The sequence below is a fragment of the Lepidochelys kempii genome, chromosome 28 (assembly GCF_965140265.1).
Source record: "Lepidochelys kempii isolate rLepKem1 chromosome 28, rLepKem1.hap2, whole genome shotgun sequence".
In the NCBI taxonomy this organism is placed as follows: Eukaryota; Metazoa; Chordata; order Testudines; family Cheloniidae; genus Lepidochelys; species Lepidochelys kempii.
Window position 1 is genome coordinate 4292303 of NC_133283.1, and position 16493 is coordinate 4308795.

Sequence of the window (16493 nt, forward strand, 5' to 3'; positions counted from 1 at the left end):
GGGTGCCTGATTGGGTAACAAGGACATTCGGGCTGTAGAAACGATGGTAACCAATGAGGCAACGAATGCGTCAGCCTCGGATTTCAGACTTCCATATACACGCATGTTAAGTCCTGATTCTCTGGTTTTGTGTCTGACACGATGGCTACACAATAAAGCTGATGTTGGCGCAGCTGCCCCAATGTAGCTGCACTGGTGTAGCATGCTATTAGAGATGCTCTAAGCCAATGGGAGAGATCTCTCCCGTCGGACTTCATTAGTCCAGCCCCCTCAAGCGGCGGTGGCTATGTTGTCAGGAGAAGCTCTCCTGCTGATGTAGGGCATCTACACAGGGGGTTAGGGCTGGGTAACTACATTGCTCATGTCAAGGATGAATCCCCACTCTGAGTGCAGAAAGTGGGGGCCCGCGAGGATTCTAAAAATGAATACGGGTCACTCCAGGCTTGTATTAAACTCCCAAGGTTACAGCTTTTCTCTGACTTTGGCTTGGTAAATGCTACCAACACCCAACTGCAAAAAAAAAAAAAAAAAAAAGCCCAGAAAACAAAAAAACCAACCAAACAAAAACGAACCACCACCACCCTTGGACCCAGGAAGGAGCACTTGGGAATTCCTCCCTGTGGGGTACCCTCAAGCCCTTTCACCACCATCACCCCTTCCGGGGAAGAGCTAATCAAACATCATGCACAAACCACTTATGACACCAAAAATGCAATCCTGTTCTTAAAAAAGGTAAATTTTATTAAAAACCAAAAGGACTCTTTACTGAGAAGAATAGACAGGCCTGGAACCAGAGCTGATCCAGAGAATAGAAGGGTGTGCTGTCTTCCAGGTGCTAAGATACGGGATGTAGACTTGAGGTTGAAAAGGATCCTAAAAGGAGCAGGAAAGAATCCCCTAATTATCCTTCATGTGGGAACAAATGATACAGCTAGATTCTCGCTGGAAAGCATTAAGGGAGACTATGCTAGGCTGGGGAAGACGCTTAAGGAAATGGAGGCTCAGGTAATCTTTAGTGGGATTCTGCCTGTTCCTTGAGAAGAGCAACAAAGGTGTGACAAGATTATGACTATCAACAGATGGCTTAGGCAGTGGTGCTATAAGGAGGGCTTTGAGATGTATGGCCACTGGGAGGCCTTCATGGACAGAGGACAGTTCTCTCGGGATGGACTTCATCTGAGTAGGGAAGGCAATAGAGGCTGGCACAACTGATTAAGAGAGCTTTAAACTAGGAATTTGGGGGAGATGGTTGGGAGATATCCAGGTAATCTCCACACCGGATTTTAGCATTGGGAGGGAAGAAAACGAAGTAAGAGAGGATACAGCCGTGGGTAGGACATAAGAGGAAGGGCAGAGTGAATACCAGTCTAATAGGTCGTACTGGCTGTAGAATGACTGTGCCGAATCGGGTACAGAATGTGAGTGAGGCCAAACAGCAAAAATGAAGATGTTTGTACACCAATGCGAGGAGCCTAGGTAAGAAAATGGAGGAACTAGAGGTACTGGTGCAGGAAGTGAAACCAGATATTCTAGGGCGAACAGAAACAGGGTGGAATAGTCGTCATGACTGGACTACGGGTATTGAAGGGTATGTGCTGTTTAGGAATAAAGGCAAAGGTGGTGGAGTAGCATTGTCTATCAATGATGAGGTAGAATGTAAAGAAATAAGAAGCGATGAATTGCATAAGACAGAGTCCGTCTGGGCAAAAATTACATTGGGGAAGAAAACTACTAGACCCACCCACCCCACCCCCCGGGATAGTGCTTGGGGTGGGCTATAGACCGCCGGGATCTAATCTGGATATGGATAGAGCCCTTTCTAATGTTTTTAATAAAGTAAATACTAATGGAAGCTGCATGATCATGGGAGACTTTAACTTCCCAGATATAGACTGGAGGACGAGTGCTAGGAATAATAATCGGGCTCAGATTTTCCTAGATGCGATAGCTGATGGATTCCTTCATCAAGTAGTTGCTGAACCAACTAGAGGGGATGCCATTTTAGATTTGGTTTTGGTGAGTAGTGAGGACCTCATAGAAGAAATGGTTGTCGGGGACAATCTTGGTTCAAGTGATCATGAGCTAATTCAGTTCAAACTGAACGGAAGGATTAACAAAAATAAATCTGCAACTAGGGTTTTTAATTTCAAAAGGGCTGACTTTCAAAAATTAAGGAAATTAGTTAGGGAAGTGGATTGGACTGAAGAATTTATGGATCTAAAGGCAGAGGAGGCCTGGGATTACTTTAAATCAAAGCTGCAGAAGCTATCGGAAGCCAGCATCCCAAGAAAGGGGAAAAAATTCATAGGCAGGAGTTGTAGACCAAGCTGGATGAGCTAGCATCTCAGAGAGGTGATTAAGAAAAAGCAGAAAGCATACAGGGAGTGAAAGAAGGGAGGGATCAGGAAGGAAAGCTACATTATTGACGTCAGAACATGTAGGGATAAAGTGAGACAGGCTAAAAGTCAAGTAGAGTTGGACCTTGCAAAGGGAATTAAAACCAATAGTAAAAGGTTCTATAACCATATAAATAAGAAGACAACAAAGAAAGAAGAAGTGGGACCGTTAAGCACTGAGGATGGAGTGGAGATCAAGGATAATCTACGCATGGCCCAATCTCAACAAATACTTGCCTCAGTCTTTAATGAGGCTAAAGAGGATCTTAGGGATAATGGTAGCATAACAAATGAGAATGAGGCTATGGAGGTAGATATTACCATATCTGAGGTAGAAGCGAAACTCAAACGGCTTAATGGGTCTAAATCGGGGGGCCCAGATAATCTTCCTCCAAGAATATTAAAGGAATTGGCACATGAAATTGCAAGCCCATTAGCAAGAATTTTTAATGAATCTGTAAACTCAGGAGTTGTACTGTATGATTGGGGAATTGCTAACATAGTTCCTATTTTTAAGAAAGGGAAAAAAAGTGATCCAGGTAACTACAGGCCTGTTAGTTTGACATCTGTAGTATGCAAGGTCTTGGAAAAAATTTTGAAGGAGAAAGTAGTTAAGGACATTGAAGTCAATGGTAAAGGGGACAAAATACAACATGGTTTTACAAAAGGTAAATCGTGCCAAACCAACCTGATCTCCTTCTTTGAGAAAGTAACAGATTTTTTAGACAAAGGAAACACAGTGGATCTAATTTACCTCCATTTCAAGAAGGCGTTTGATACTGTGCCACATGGGGAATTATTAGTTAAATTGGAAAAGATGGGGATCAATATGAAAATTGAAAGGTGGATAAGGAATTGGTTAAAGGGGAGACTACAATGGGTCATACTGAAAGGTGAACTCTCAGGCTGGAGGGAGGTTACCAGTGGAGTTCCTCAAGGATCAGTTTTGGGACCAATCTTATTTAATCTTTTTATTACTGACCTCGGCACAAAAAGCGGGAATGTGCTAATAAAGTTTGCAGATGACACAAAGCTGGGAGGTATTGCCAATTTAGAGAAGGACCAGGATATCCTACAGGAAGATCTGGATGACCTTGTAAACTGGAGTAATAGTAATAGAATGAAATTTAATAGTGAGAAGTGTAAGGTCATGCATTCAGGGATTAATAACAAGAATTTTAGCCGTTCTGGTCTCCCATGTTTAAGAGGGATGAATTCAAACTGGAACAAGTACAGAGAAGGGCTACTAGGATGATCCGAGGAATAGAAAACTTGTCTTATGAAAGGAGACTCAAGGAGCTTGGCTTGTTTAGCCTAACCAAAATGAGGTTGAGGGGCGATATGATTGCTCTCTATAAATATATCAGAGGGATAAATACCGGAGAGGGAGAGGAATTATTTCAGCTCAGTACCAATGTGGACACGAGAACAAATGGATATAAACTGGTCATTGGGAAGTTTAGTCTTGAAATTAGATGAAGGTTTCTAACCATCAGAGGAGTGAAGTTTTGGAATAGCCTTCCAAGGGAAGCAGTGGGGGCAAAAGACCTATCTGGCTTTAAGATTAAACTCGATAAGTTTATGGAGGAGATGGTATGATGGGATAACATGATTTTGGTAATTAATTGATCTTTAAATATTCATGGTAAATAGGCCTAATGGCCTGTGATGGGATGTTAGATGGGGTGGGATCTGAGTTACCCAGGAAAGAATTTTCTGTAGTATCTGGCTGGTGAATCTTGCCCATATGCTCAGGGTTTAGCTGATAGTCATATTTGGGGTCGGGAAGGAATTTTCCTCCAGGGCAGATTGGAAGAGGTCCTGGAGGTTTTTCGCCTTCCTCTGTAGCATGGGGCATGGGTCACTTTCTGGAGGATTCTCTGCTCCTTGAAGTCTTTAAACGATGATTTGAGGACTTCAATAGCTCAGACATAGGTGAGAGGTTTTCCGCAGAAGCGGGTGGGTGAGATTCTGTGGCCTGCATTGTGCAGGAGGTCAGACTAGATGATCATAATGGTCCCTTCTGACCTTAGTATCTATGAATCTGGAACTTAAGCTTTTTGCTAGATCTTAAAAGAAACAATTACAAAAAATTTAGCACCCCAAATAGCTTTCTTGGGGGTTCAGCTTAAAAGTTACAAGCAAACAAATGCATCTGGGGTTAGCACAGAGGAGATCCACAAGCCAAAATAAAGAAAATAAATCTGATCACGTCTAGCTAAGCATCCCTGATTTACTTACATATTTTTTTTTGGGGGGGGGGTTCCAAATAAGTAATTCTAGGTATGATCTGATGAATTTTCATACCTGGTTCAAGCCTTACACAGCATTTCTGCTCTGTCTCCTTCTCCAGAGAACAACAGACAAAGGGAAAGTTTCTTTCCCCATTTTGAAAACTTCTAGCCTTCCTATTGGCTCTTCAGGTCAGGTGCCCACCTTTTTTCCCTTTACCTGTGGGACTTTTTAACCCTTTACAGGTCAAGCAAGTAGAGAACAGCTACCAAGAGGGATTTTTCAGGTAATTGGCTGGCTGTGTGTCCATCAAAGGGATCTATTCCCCCCCTTTTTTTTATCACACCCTCTGCCCCATCACAGACAGTGCTGGCCAGCCTGGTTCAGGTCGGGTCCACACCAGCTGGGATTTCTTCCTGGAGGTTTACGAAACAGAGTTAATAAGATACATGCATCTCTAATTTTACTAATAATTACATGATGAACTAAACAGTACTTTTTACATTTCAAGGACTACAATGACTTGGAATGCGGGGACATTTTTACCTGGCTGATCCCGGGAAATCTTCCCAGGAGAGTGCATCAGCTACTTTGTTAGAGGCTCCCGAACAGGCATGTATCCAGGGGGACAGTGCGGGGAGCTTCACGTGCTCCGGCTCCTCGGCGGCATTTCGACAGCAGGGGCCTTCAGTGCCACCGAGGACCCTGATTGCCGCCCGGTGAGTACAAGTGGGGGGCACCTTTTCCTCTGCCCGCTGCCCCTGTTCACGCCGCCTAGCAATGCCACTGCGACTGAAATGTGTTATATTTCAAAATTAAAGTCTTCCAGAGCTAAACTCCACCAAAGGAGTTTTTAGTTAGTCTCTTTGACAGTGTGAAGCTACCTCAGTACAGCATGGCCAGAAAAATGGCCAAGGGTTACAAAGGCAAATAGATGTCTATATGGTGGATAGAAAGTTGGCTAGATTGTCGGGCTCAACGGGTAGTGATCAATGGCTCCATGTCTAGTTGGCAGGCGGTATCAAGTGGAGTGCCCCAAGGGTCAGTCCTCGGGCTGGTTTTGTTCAATATCTTCATAAATGATCTGGAGGATGGTGTGGACTGCACCCTCAGCAATTTGCAGTGGACACTAAACTGGGAGGAGAGGTAGATAGGCTGGAGGGTAGGGATAGGATACAGAGGGACCTAGACAAATTGGAGGATTGGGCCAAAAGAAATCTGATGAGGTTCAACAAGGACAAGTGCAGAGTCCTGCACTTAGGACGAAAGAACCCAATGCACCGCTACAGACTAGGGACCGAATGGCTAGGCAGCAGTTCTGCGGAAAAGGACCTAGGGGTGACAGTGGACGAGAAGCTGGATATGAGTCAACAGTGTGCCCTTATTGCCAAGAAGGCCAATGGCATTTTGGGAGGTATAAGTAGGGGCATTGTCAGCAGGTCGAGGGATGTGATTGTTCCCCTCTATTTGACATTGGTGAGGCCTCATCTGGAGTACTGTGTCCAGTTTTGGGGCCCACACTACAAGAAGGATGTGGAAAAATTGGAAAGAGTCCAGCGGAGAGCAACAAAAATGATTAGGGGTCTGGAACACATGAGTTATGAGGAGAGGCTGAGGGAACTGGGATTGTTTAATCTGCGGAAGAGGAGAATGAGGGGGGATTTGATAGCTGCTTTCAACTACCTGAAAGGGGGTTCCAGAGAGGATGGATCTAGACTGTTCTCAGTGGTAGTGGATGACAGAACAAGGAGTAATGGTCTCAAGTTGCAATTGGGGAGGTTTAGTTTGGATATTAGGAAAAGCTTTTTCACTAGGAGGGTGGTGAAAAACTGGAATGCGTTACCTAGGGAGGTGGTGGAATCTCCTTCCTTAGATATTTTTAAGGTCAGGCTTGAGAAAGCCCTGGCTGGGATGATTTAGTTGGGGATTGGTCCTGCTTTGAGCAGGGGGTTGGACTAGATGACCTTCTGGGGTCCCTTCCAACCCTGATATTCTATGATTCTATGGTTCTATGATTCTAAAAACCAAACCACATGAACATAGCTGAGGAGAACAGGAGAGGAGGCCGTTCACAGTTTCTATAACCTCCCACCTCTGCCCCTTTCTCCAATTAGGGCCCAGTCTTGCAACCACTTACCCACAAGTAATTTTACTCATGAGTTAGTCCTGTTGGTATCCTCTCACCAGTTTCATGGCAGTGCAACTCCAGTGATTTAAGTGGAGTCACTCCTGCTTTATGTGAAATGAGAACTGGCCCCAGTGAGACGCCTGACATGACATGTCCATCACGCGGATAGGTAGCTGCATGATTGGACTCTTAGATTTAAGCTTTTGGGGGGCCGAAATTTTTTGGGGGGGCAGGGGGCGGGATAGCTCAGTGGTTTGAGCATTAGCCTGCTAAACCCAGGGTTGTGAGTTCAATCCTTGAGAGGGCCATTTAGGGATCTGGGGCAAAAATTGGGGACTGGTCCTGCTTTGAGCAGGGAGTTGGACTAGGTGACCTCCTGAGGTCCCTTCCAACCCTGATATTCTATGATTCTATGGTCAGTCTGCAGGTGGAAACGCCGTCCCCAAACATATGGGCATAGCTTCTCCAGAGCATACACAATGGCATAGCATTCTGTTTCTGAGACTGACCAGTGGTTTCCTTCTCAGAAAGTTTTTTGGTGAGGAACACGACAGGATGGAATTGTTGATCTGGTCCTTCCTGCATTAAAACTGCTCCTCATAGATAGACTCATAGATATTAAGGTCAGAAGGGAGCATTATGATCATCTCGTCTGACCTCCTGCACAATGCAGGCCACAGAATCTCACCCACCCACTCCTGCAATAAACGTCTCACCTATGTCTGAGCTGTTGAAGTCCTCAAATTGTGGTTTAAAGACTTCAAGGAGCAGAGAATCCTCCAGCAAGTGCCCCATGCTGCAGAGGAAGGTGAAAAATGATGCTCAGACACATCTGTGGTTATGACAAATGGTTGGTTTAAGTCCAAAATTAAGCATCCAAAATAGCTTCTTGAGGTTTCAACTTAAAGGTTACCAGCAAACAAAAGCATCTGGGGTTTGCACGGAGGAGATCCACAAGCCAAAATAAAGAAATAACCTGATCGTGTGTACCTAAACATTCCCTATCCCAATGAGTCCTGCTAGGTATGGAAAATAATTTGTCATACCTGGTTCAAATCTTACACAGCAACCCTGCTTACAGCATTGCTACTCCATGTCCCTGCAGCCCGGAGAACAACAGACAAAGGGAAGGTTTCTTTCCCCATTTTGAAAAGTTCTACCTTCCCACTGGCTCTTTTGGTCAGGTGCCCACTTTTTCTTCTTCACCGGGGGACTTCTTAACCCTTTACAGGTAAAGCGAGTAAAGAACAGCTAACCGGAGGGATTTTACAGCAAACTGGTTGGCTGGGTGTGCATCAAAGGGAGCAATAACCCCCCCCCCCCCACACACACACACACACTTATTTATCACAGGGGGTGTGATAGAAGTCTATAATATCATGACTGGTGTGGAGTAAGTAGATAACGAAGTGTAATTTACTCCTTATGACACAATAACTAGGGGCCACCAAATGAAATGAATAGGCAGCAGACTTAAATCAAAGGAAGTATTTCTTCAGACAACACGCAGTCAACCTGTGGAACTCATTGCCAGAGGATGTCGTGAAGGCCAAGAAAAATAACAGGTTTTTAAAAGAACTAGCTACATTCATGGAGGTTAGGTTCATCAATGGCTATTAGCCAGGATGGGCAGGGATGGTGTCCCTTGCCTCTGTTTGCCAGAAGCTGGAAATGGGTGACGGGATGGATCACTTGATGATTATCTGTTCTGTTCATTCCTCTGGGGCACCTGGCATTGGCCACTGTCGGCAGACAGGATACTGGACTAGGTGGACCTTTGGTCTGACCCAGTGTGGTTGTTCTTATGTTGTATTCTTATGAACTGGGATGTATGCGCTCCCATGGCCCTCTGCGGAGCTGCCCTTCTCCTCTCTCATTTTTCATTGACCGCAGCATTTTTTTCTATTCATCATCAGCATCATCTCAAACAAGCTGCCCTCGCCTCCCGTCCCCTAAAAGAGACAGTGTCCCCTGTCTCGTGTAAATCACTGACTTCTCTCCTCCCTCGGCAGTGACTTTCCCTCCATTTCCTTGCCCCTCAGTATGTGCTGATGGGACTCTTCCCTTCAGTCCTGGAGGATTCTCCCTTCTCCTTCCTCATCAAGCTGCCCAGTGGGTGGGACTCTTCAAAGCACCCAGGTGATTTAGGAGCAGAAACTCATCCCCAGACCTTCCATGTGGTTGGCACTTGTGTCCCTCACTGCTCATGATTGAAACTCGTGCACGGAGACTCCTGGGCCACATCCCCGCTGGGCATAAACAAAGCAAAAGGGCAAAAAGAGAACATGGACAACCCAGAGACTGAACCAAAGGCCTTATACAGGCAAAACATGTGATTTACCACGGAGCTACAACCCCAGACAGGCTATGGGTGCTAGGTGTTACAGTCAGAGCCCTTCTGTTTCCAGAGCCTCCAGTGGCCTATAAGCTTCATGGGATCCCCATTCACCACTCTCAAGGCCAATTGTGCTCTCCTGGAGGTTGCTGGTTCATAGGGGTCACTTTGCAGCAGGGCTAGATTCAATGTGTGTGCCCTGAACTCGGGGTGCAGAGAGACACTCATTCCTCTCCCCTGCATTGGGTGGGGGGGTGCTGCCACCCCCTACTGGAAGGTCATGGTGGTGGGGGGTGCTCTGAGCAGCTCAACACCTGACCCTGGTGGCAGAAGTGGTGTGGGAAGCTCCACGTGTATCTAGGATCTACGGGTGCAATTGGGTCACTGTTTCTATGGCTGTACAGCAAAGGATCCCTCCCCGTTTCCTGTCTATCTGCAGCATGATTAGCCTGTGTCGGTGGTTAATGAGGTGGATCTAGTTGTAGATTGTTATTCATTCCCCACCTTGACAATTCAGACAGCCCCTTTCCTACTCAAATCCTCAGCATCTCTGTGATCCCAATAGCAGGGGTTGGGTTTTCCCTGAGATTCTGAGGGTCCTTTTTTCCCCTCAATCTGGAGTGAACTCAGCTTTTTCCCCCCATCCCAGAATTCGGGGTAGGGGGAAGTGGTCTTGGGGGAGATCAGGGAAGGGTCCCGGCAACATGGGAAGTGGGCAGCATGGAGAGCACAGGCCAAGCACAGGGACTGGTGAGAGCAAATGGGTCCTTCTAAACTCATGAACTGCTGGCTTCCAAGAATTACATATTTGTTGGCAAATGTCAATTTCTCCGTAAACACACAACCCGATGGCAAAATATTTCCATCGATGATCATCAAAATTGGCAGATGGGAAAAGTAAGAAACGTGCTGCTTGAGAACTTATCATACTCTAATCCTATAGGGTTCCCTTATGCCTTAGGTGCCAACGTGTGGGCTTTTCTTTTCCCTCCTCATTTTCACACAGAGGAACAATTTCCTTTGCACAGATCTGTGAACAGCACAATTTTTCTGTCTCTCTTGTCTGTGCCAGGGCATTGAATTCCATTGAAACCTTCTCTCCTGCAATGGCAATGGTCAGCCAGAGGGGACGTGGCCAACTTCATCCCTGACAGTGAGTCGTTCATGCTGCTGTTGTTATTCCATGAATCATCAAGGATGGAATAAAAAGCTGAGTTTCCTCCAGGGTGAGGAAAGAAGCCACCAACTCCCCCAAAAATCTCAGTGCCCCAGAGAAAACCTGCTATTGGAATCACAGAGGTGCTGGGGGTATGTTGGGGACAGGGACCATCTGAATTCTCATGGCAGGGAATGGACAATCTACAGCAATGGCATTAACCACAAACACGCTTTGAGCAGGGGGTTGGACTAGATGGCCTCCTGAGGTCCCTTCCAACCCTGATCTTCTATGATTCTACACTCTCATCATGCTCCAGCCAGAAGGGAAACGGGCAGGAATTCTTGCGGTTCAGCCATGGCCACATTTACACAACCGTACAGCAGTCAGTGTGGGTGTCTTGCCATCCAAGGTGCCAAATGGAGCCAGTCTGGTCTTCCTCTGAGGCAAGTCGACATTCAAAATGCTGCCGTGGCACAGACGCACGAATGCCTCTGCACTGCTGCGGCTTGTTAATGAAGATGCTCTAAGGGGATGGGCGAGAGCTGTCCCCTCCGTGTAGTTTATCCACCCCCCGGAGAGGCGGTAGCTATGTCAGTGGGAGAAGCTGTCTCCGTGGGGGTGCAGACTGGGGTGTCTACATGCATCTATAAAGCTTAATTGAACCCCATTATTAAACCACTGTGGTCTGGGAGTGGAAGAGGAGCTCTCTGAGCAGGGCCTGTCCTTCAAAATCCTTAAGATCACTGACTTGCTTATGCAAATGTCATGGGGGTATAGCTCAGTGGTAGAGTGTTTGACTGCAGCTCAAATCGTCCTTTGTCTACATCCAAGGACCCCTTTTAGAAGCCTTTTTTTAAATGGAAACGTATGTGTATCCATTTCCAGTATGTTCAGGAGTTCCACTGAATGGGGATGCTTGGCATTAATTTGAACACTCAGCGTTTTCCTGCTGCTTGAGCTCTCCCCAGGGCCAGGTGCCCGAGGCTGCTCGAGCAGTGGCCTGTCTGGCTGGCCCTGGGTCAGCCCCCGAGATCCCTGCACCACCCAGCTGCACTGGCTGCTGCTCAGGTGCTTCCCAGGGCCACCCCAGGGGCGACTAATCAGGCACTCCCCAGGGCCAGCTGCATCGGCTGCTGCTCTGGCGCTGCCCAGGGTCCAGCTGCCAGGGCTGCCCGAACAGTGGCCGGTGTGGCTGGCCCTGGAGCCTCTCCAGCTTCAGAGTGCTCTAGCTGCTGGCCCCAGGGCTAGCTGATCGGGCAGCCTGGGAGTCAGCTGCGCCGGGTGGTGCAGCTGCAGAATGCACGGAGGTTGAGGAAAGTCACAGAATCTGTGACTTGCCCAGCCTCTGTGACAGAATCGCAGCCTTAGCCAGGGGTGGAGAGTTTCATGGTGGGGAGTTTAGGGGATAGATGAGAGGCTTTTCCTCCAGCACAGGGAAAGGTTTTGTAATTTCATTCTCCCACACTGACCCCCTGCTGGTGCTACCCCAGCTCAGAGCCCACTGTCATCCACAGCATGAGACATACAGCCTCCTGCTGACGAAGTCCCTGTAAATCAAAGAAAAACTCCCCTAGTCTGCCCCTTCTCCCAGCTGAATCCTCACCCCACAGAGTGCAGAACAACCCCCGTGTAGCTGGATCTTCCAGCAACCACAAGTGCACACACACACACACGTCATATAATAATGGTTAGGTTGACATAATTCTGTAGTGTAGGACATTGCCTTCGTATGTGATTTTGTGCACAGAGATGTGAGCACAAAACATCCACCCACATACACAGTGATTGAATTTCCCAAATGCATTGTCATCTCACTTTCCAGAAAGCTACAAAATTCAGTTCGTTCTTGCTAGCAGAGGGAAAATTTAGGTTACACTAAGGTCTATAAAAAGAACAGGAGGACTTCTGGCACCTTAGAGACTAACCAATTTCTTTGAGCATAAGCTTTCGTGAGCTACAGCTCACTTCATCGGATGCATTCTGTAGCTCACGAAAGCTTATGCTCAAATAAATCGGTTAGCCTCTAAGGTGCCACAAGTCCTCCTTTTCTTTTTGCGAATACAGAGATCACTTTAGATAAGCTATTACCAACAGGAGAGTGGGTTGGGTGGGGGAGAAAACCTGGATTTGTGCTGGAAATGGCCCACCTTGATTATCATACACATTGTAAGGAGAGTGATCACTTTAAATAAGCTATTACCAGCAGGAAAGTGGGATGGGGGGAGAGAAAACCTTTTGTAGTGATAAACACCCATTTTTTCATGGTCTGTGTGTATAAAAACATCTTCTGTATTTTCCACAGTATGCATCCGATGAAGTGAGCTGTAGCTCACGAAAGCTTATGCTCAAATAAATTGGTTAGTCTCTAAGGTGCCACAAGTACTCCTTTTCTTTTTGCGAATACAGACTAACACGGCTGTTACTCTGAAACCTGTGATCATATAATGGTTAGTGATCTGTGTTTCAGTCATAGCAACTTCAGCTCAGCTCTGAGTCATGGTAACCTTTCCATCAGCCCCAGACATATCATTTGCCACTTTCCAAGTGTGGTGGGGCAGCTGCCCCACACAGGAAGGAGCAAGGATAAGGCAGCCTTGGAGAGACTGAGCAGAACCCAGGCAACCAGGAAAGGACTTATTGGAAGAGCCGATCAGGAGAAGGCTTGCTGGAGCAGCCCATATAATTCCCAGGATGCCCAAGAGGAGGCGCGTCAGGGGTGAGACACGCCCCATTACACCAAGACTTAGCCACAAGGAAGGCTCTCTCTGTCTTGAACAAGCACTTAGAAGGATTGTGCTGGCAGATCTTTTCTTTTTATGAAAAGAGATACAAAAAAGGAGCCAACAGAGACAGTAGGGTCAGCAAGGAAGAACTGGCAGGACAAGCCAGCCTCTCCTGGTTCGTAGGAAGGCTCTTCAGCCAGCTCTTCCCAAAGACCACTGTCTAGAGGCCTTTTAATAGCCACTGTAGATGTTCACCACAAAAGAGACAAAGAGTTCTCCACAAACTCTCAAAGAGTTCACCACAAAAGAGACAAAATAGAGTTCTCCACTGCCTGCAGGCCTCAAGCTACCAGTAATTCTGTGCACAGAGAGGCTCCTGCTGGTGGGAAAAGTTTTTGGTAGAGACTCTTCTGACACCAGCCATGGTCATATAGTGCTTAGCAGTCTGTGTTGTGGCTTCAACATCCACCGATGCAAATTCAGTTATGGGGACATTTTTCTTGTCTCCACATGTGTCTGATGCCTCCTTTCAACACTTGTCACCAAAAAGACCTGTTTCTTTTGCAAGCAATGTACAGCTAGGCAAAGGCAGTCTTCTCCATTTCCTGAAAAGATCAACCAAGCTGTGGAGAGAGGAGACACATTCAGCCAGGTGCCACTGGGTGCTGGATCCTGAATATCCTCTTTACTCAGCAGGTGTCTCTTAGGGGGCTTTCCCTTCACTCCCTCCCCTGGTTCCTCTCCCTTAGGCAGAAATCAAGGCACCAGAAATCCAAAGTGCCGGCAATGTGATGTTTATTGGGGTTAGTTTCAAGCAAGACTATCCATAGCTCCACATGCCATCAGAGTCTGTTTCCCAGTGTTCTGTTCACAGCTCTGACACCGCAGAGCCTTTATATGTGTCCCTTTCCCACTTCCTCTTAGCAGGCCCAAATATACCTGCAGTGCACGCTCCTGGTCATGAGTCTGGGGGCTCGGTACCACCTCTTTTGTACCCCATGGGAGGGGTAAGAAGTGAGGTTGTGTACTGGTCAACGCCAGGCTTTTCTTTGGCTTTTTTAGTGTGTCTTCTGCCTCCCCCATCCCACTCTTTGCCCCTCCCAACTGGTTGCTTGACCTTGGCTTGAGAGAGGAGCCAGGCAGCCTTCCAGTGTATATTACACTCCCACCATACCTAGTAACACTTTGGGTCTATCCCTTAACTTTTCCATTATACTAACAAACCGATCCGGCTGGGTAGAAGCAACCTACAGTGTCTTTGTTCTTTCTTCACACATATTAGCAAGGATATAAGAGTATCAAAAATGAAACACAAAATTCTATCTCAGGCTAACAAACAGGCCTATATACTCACAGGGCCTTGGCCAGATTAGCCACATTGCTGCTTTCTGGGAGTTTTGTTCTAACTTCTCCATTTTTCATCTATGACAATTAAAGGGAAGGTGAAAGGAGAGGAACTCTCCATTTCCTGCAAGACCTACAGAGATTGCACTAGCAGGGTCTCTGTGCGCAGACACACCCAGCAAATCACAAGCGCGTGTGTTGCAGCAATTGCAGTCCAAGCAACCGCCTTGCCAATGCCCGTCACAGCAGCCCCAGGCTCGTGGTTTGACTTTTTTCCAATGCTCCTCTGCAAAGGAGCCTTTCCCATAACAATCTATTAATTAGATAACCGATGGAGGTCTCCTGTGTTTTCTAGAAAGACATAGGAAAATGTGAGTGGAGGTGGTCATAGAGTGATAGACCACAAAAGTCATTTAGTCGAACCTCCTCTTCTTGGCCTGATGTTGTTTAACATCTTCATTAATTACCTCGATGTAGGAATAGAGCATACAGATCAAATTTTCAGATGACTTTGCCTACTAGTTTTCTGAGTTGGTTGAAATCCAACTGTCAGAAGTCCAGTGCTCTTGTTTTGCTGTTCTCATGTCCTCCTTTCCACAGGATCTTGAATTCTATCAGATCATGATCACTTCCCTCCCACGTTCCCAACCACCTTCACGTTCCCAACTCATTTACCCCTGTTGGTCAAAAACAGATCTAAAATGGATAACCCCCTGGTTGTTTCCTCAACTTTATGACTCAGAAAGTTGTCCTCTATGCATGCTAAGAATTTTCAGGCCATATTACTTTTTGTTGTAATAATCTTCCAACAGATATGTATTGCAGTATATTCCGATATTCTTGTCCCACATACTCATAAAAACTTTGCAGTATTTATCATAGAATATCAGGGTTGGAAGGGACCTCAGGAGGTCATCTAGTCCAAACCCCTGCTCAAAGCAGGACCAATCCCCAATTTTTGCCCCAGATCCCTAAATGGCCCCCTCAAGGATTGAACTCACAACCCTGGGTTTAGCAGGCCAATGCTCAAACCACTGAGCTATCCCTCCCCCATCTTTCCACACAAACAGTGAAAATATCCAAAAATAGGAGAGTATCCCCTGTAATTCAGTATACTTGTGCACAATGTGAGCAGGACATCCAAGGCCTATCACTTCCCTTTTTAAGCCCATCTTTACTTTGGTGTGCAAATGTTCTCTTCCATGTCTGTATCGACCCCCAAAGTTTATCTTTGTGTTATCTGCTTCCATACTTATTCAGAACATTTATTATCTCAGCTGCAATATGAGAGACTGGTTAGGAAGAGATGTAAATGAATAGAGCTTTGAAAAACAGCCGGCATTGTTAGAGATAGAAGGGTAGATCTTTGTTCAGGTCCTGTGATGTAAGCAAACAAGTTTTGTCTATTGCCATAGCTTTGATTCAAAGATCAAAAAAGGAATATTAACATTTAGGAAGACACTTGAGTGACATAGTATTATTGTTAACATGTCTCTTTGAAGGTTGTGATAATCTGTATCTGAACTGTTTAATGGATAAATTACCCTGTGCTAATTGCCAGGATGTCTGGAAGAAGGAAAGTTAAGCCTATTGTTTTCTCAGGCCAAAAGGCTGCAAGAAATGTATAAAAATCTTGGGACACAGTCCTTCTTCATCTCAGATCTGCTTTGGGTTTCAAGAAGGGGAAACCTTAAACCATAAGGATTGAGATCCCCAGTCACTGACTGGAGTCACCCTGAATATGGACATTGGACTGTAACCTCTGGACTATTTCTAAAAGGATTTTTGGCAACTACAAGCTCATCTCTGCTATGTAGCTGAACCTCAACAATTGAATTCAAGTCTGTCTGTATATTGATCTTTTAACCAACACTCTCTCTTTTCTTTTTTAATAAATTTTAGTTTAGTTAATAAGAATTGACTGTAAGGGTGTATTTGGGGTAAGATCTAAGTTATTATTTGACCTGGGTCTGGGGCTTGGTCCTTTGGGGTCAGGAGAACCTTTTCTTTGATATGATGAAATAAGATTTTCAAAATTTATCATCCTATGTTTGACATGTGTGTTTGGACGGAGGCCGGAGGATGAGTACTTTAAGGGACCTGCATTATTTGGACTTCTGAGTAACCAGGGAGGTGCTATAGAAGCTGTTTTGGGCTGGCTGGGTAAATCTAAGTG